Below are 4,616 nucleotides of genomic sequence, written 5' to 3' on the forward strand. Positions count from 1 at the left end.
AAATATAAATATATTAAAATATATATTAAAATATATATTGAAAATTATATATTATATACTTAAAATGCTGACTCATATATGCATTTATATTATACTTATATTTAAAATGCTGAACCCACATGTGTATTTGTACATACTGTGTATATTTAAAATGCTGAACCCACATGTGTATAATATATCATATATATTTTTAACATTCTGAACCCATATATATATATATTTATATTATACATTTTTTTTTTAAAGATTTTATTTATTTATTTGACAGAGAGACAGCCAGCGAGAGAGGAAACACAGCAGGGGGAGTGAGAGAGGAAGAAGCAGGCTCCCCGCGGAGGAGCCCGATGTGGGACTCGATCCCCGAACGCCTGAACGCCGGGATCACGCCCTGAGCCGAAGGCAGACGCTCAACGACTGCACCACCCAGGCGCCCTATATTATACATTTAAAATTCTGAAGCCATATATGTATTTATATGTTGTATATATATTTAAAATTCTGAACCCCTATATGCGTTTATATTACATACATATATTTATATATATAATATTTAAAATTCTGAACCCACACATGTTTACATTATATATATATTTAAAATTCTGGATCCATATATATTAAGATATATATTTAAAATTCTGAACCCACATATGTATTTATATATTAAATATATTTAAAACGCTGAACCCCTATATGTATTTATTTTGTCAGAGGAGAGCACAGCAGGGGGAGGGGCAGGCAGAGGGAGAAGCAGGCTCCCCGCTGAGCAAGGAGCCTGACGTGGGACTCGATCCCAGGACCCTGACATCATGACCTGAGCCTAAATCAGAGGCAAACCTGACTGAGCCACCCAGGCATCCCTATATGTATTTATATTATATATATATTTAGAATTCTGAACCCATATGTATTTATATGTATAATATGTAGAACACACATGTATGTTTTGTTTTCTTTTTTTATTTGTTTTCAATTGAAGCACAGCTGACACACAGTTACATTCGTTTCAAGCGTACAACACAGGGATGGGGCACCTCTATACCCTTATCCCATGCTTGGCACCCCAACCCACATTGTATCAATAAATGAAAAGGCAGGTAGGTGAGGGGCAATGGTGAGCATACCTCTGATATGTTTTATATGGACGTGGTACCTATTTTATACAGACAAATGTGTTATTGCCAAGACAGAGGGGAAACGTAGTTATAACGCACACTGGGTAACAGCCCAGGACACGTAAGCTCTCAGGATTCCCAGACCTTGGAGAAATAGTCATCACTTACAGGTATTAGTGCAAATGACAAATTGCAAAAAGGGTGGATGGATGGATGGATGGATGGATGGATAGATAGATAGATAGATAGATAGATAGATAGATAGATAGATAGATAGATAGATGGATGAATGGATGGACAGATGGATAAACGGATGGAAAGATGGTTGGATGGATGGATGGATGGATGGATGGATGGATGGATGGATGGACAGACAGGAACATAGATACATAGATCTACGGATGGATGGATGTGTGGGTGGATGGATGATAGATATAAATGAAGAGATGATATCTATCATCTATCCTACATACCTATTACCTATCATGTACCTAATCTAATTTATATCTATATCTCTATCATTTTTCTCTCTACACGCACACACACACTCACACACACACACGCACACACACCATCCCTCGGTCAGAGCTCACATTAACCTTAGAACACACGTGGGAAGAAAAGCCATGCTTACTCCTGAAGGCAGAAGACACCCAGAGACTGTGTTTCAGAAACACGTCCCAGAAAACACGGGATTAAAAACCACAGCCAGCACATGCCCAAGCTGGGGGGAGGGAGCCCCAGCCTCAGGTCAGACCCTGGAGGTTCATACCCTCTGTAAAGAGCAGTGGGGACCGGAATGCAGGCTCCCACCAATTCACTTACACAGCTGGGGCTGCCCTGGTCCGCAATGAAGCGAATCGCCGCCCAGGCCTGGGGATGCCTTGGAGGCCCCTGGGCCTCGGTGCACCTGCTTGCCATTGAAGTGAATTTCACGCCAGAGTCATTCTATAGATGTGAAAGGCGCACAAGTGCTTGCCTGAGCAGTCTGTATGCCTGAGGCTGTTTCTGCTCTGTGGTGCAGAAGCACTCCTCAATCCCCTGCCAGGCTGGGTCCACTTCCCAGCCCCTGGGTTTGAGCTCTGCCCCCAACTCTCCCGATCGGTCCCATAGACCACGCTCTGCCTTATTCATCTTTGCACTGAACCCAGAATCTGTGCTCCGTCAAACAGACTCAAAACACAAGTCCAGACACCTAGACCTCTCTGCTGGGAGCCCAGCCAACACCAGGGATCTGTCCTCATGTGCAGGTGAGCTCAGGGGGCACCCCCAGATGTGATTTTGGGAGGCCTCTGAACCCTCTGCGCCCAAACGGCCCCACACTACAGAGAGAATGCTTAGCAAAGGCACTGTGGCCTCTTGGACTTTGCTTTATACATACACATCTTCCTGGGAGTGGTCACTCCTGACACTTTGCATGAACGGGCCACACAGAAGGTGGTGTGTCCCTACAGTGGAACATGCCTCGGCCATAAAAAGACACAAGGCGCTGAATTTCCAAGAAATTCAAAACTCCTGCCACAGCATCGTGCCCAGTGAGAGAGGACAATCGGAAAAGGTCACATATTGTGTGATTATATAAATGTCTCCAGAATACATGTGTTTATATAAATGTCTCCAGAATACGTGTTTATATAAATGTCTCCAGAATACATCAAGTCGTAGAGACGGAGAGCAGACTGGGGCTGCCAGGAGCTGGGAGAGCAGAGAATTGGAAAGGATCGCCTCATGGGGGTGGGGTTTCCCTCTGGGCTGGTGAAAATGTTTTGGAAGTAGTTGGTGGTGATGGCTGCACAGCACTGAGAATGTTCCAAATATCACCAATATTTGCTGCATTCTATGTTATGCATATTTTACTTAAAAATAAACGAAACTCTGACCCCCTGACTCACTGCACCTGAGAGCCGCTAAGCACAAGGACAGGGTTACCATACGTAGGGGGGTTTCTGCGTATCGTTCCAGACCCTATTTTGGCATTAAAAATTCTGTGTCCCATTTAAGAATACCACTCGAAGTATCTAAGCGGCTTCCAGAAAGCTGCCATTCCGAAAACCGTGCTCAATTCCCAGCCCTACACCGGTTCCCGGAAGGTGAACCCAATAGGACACAGGTCGCCTCCTGGTGGCAGGAGAGCCTAATGGCAGGCATAGACCACCTTCAGATCAGTACCTCCATGAGGACTGTGCACCCAGCACCCAGCCTAGTAAAATGAGGTCTCTCCCCTCTTTTGCAACAGGGCTGGAGTGACAGTGCTTTGCTTTATTTTTTTAAGAGTGGCACTCTTTCAGCAACTTGAAGACAAAGCAAAGCTTTACACAAGAACCACGGGGTGCATCTCTAGGTATTTGCTGCATTTGAAAGCTGAGAGAGACCCGAGCTCCTGCTCCACCTGGGAGGACCCAGGGTCGGCTTCCGTGTTGCAAGTGGAGGCAATAATGACATCAAATCAGACTGATGGACATTCCCGCCAGGACTCAAAGGCTCTCATCAGGTATGCACGGTATGGATCTAGGCACTTAATCCTGGCAGATCCTCTGGGAGAAGCGGGAGATAAACTTTGTTTTCAACCAAATACCGAGAAAGAATGAAGATCTCAGGAATTTCAATGAGAATGAGCTGGCTAGCTGGCTGTTTTTATTTAAACGAGGATCGTGCAGACTGCAATTATGTCCCCCCCAATAAGAATAGAGTTCTTATCTTATGAGAACAGGTGTTTTGGGGGGAGGAGGGGTTCCTTTGACTTTCTCTTTATAACCCCTCCCACCCTGGTTCTGTTTTCAGTAAGTAATCACTGCACAGAAAACGGAACCACGTTTACAAAAACACCATGCAGACAAGCGGAAAATCCCTGCAGACCCGACTCATTCCGATACAGCCTGGAGTCCGTTACCAAGCCTCCCCGTTAGCTGATGCGGGTTAGGTCGAAGCCCCTCCACCCCCGCATGCCTCTGAACCCTGTAAGATAATCCCGTGTGGAAGCACTGACTCAAACGGTGCTTCAGTGGATGTCCTAGCTCCTGCTGGTAACGTGTGTTCAAGGCGACAATGCATGGTGTAAAGCCTGCCTCCTGGGTGGGCACTACTCCATTAAGCAAGGAGGAATCCTTACTCATTGCCAAGTGAGGGGTCAGGGATCATGGCTCAGAGAAGGGCAAGCCTTCCTCCCAGGTTCAAAAGCAGGAGAGTCAGGAGTGCAGTGGAGGTGAGCTCTTGGTGCAGCAAGGTTCCCGTATCCTCTGAACCCAGTGGGACAAAACCAGTACTTGGCTTCACTGGGCTTAAAGAAGGACACCCTGCTGGAGTTGGTGTGACCACGGGCCTCATGCATGTCACGCCACTGCGGGCAGCACGGCTCTCCCATCAATGCCGCCAGGCAACATCCACAGACACCATTTCTCTTTCCTGGAAAACTGCTCAAAATCTCCTGTCTCTGGTGCTTTGCTTAGCTCACAGGTGCTTATGCAGTGACCTTTCCGGCTGTTTACCCATCATTCCCTTCCAGAC

Source organism: Ursus maritimus (genome assembly GCF_017311325.1).
Source record: "Ursus maritimus isolate PB19 chromosome X unlocalized genomic scaffold, ASM1731132v1 scaffold_X1, whole genome shotgun sequence".
Taxonomy (NCBI): domain Eukaryota; kingdom Metazoa; phylum Chordata; class Mammalia; order Carnivora; family Ursidae; genus Ursus; species Ursus maritimus.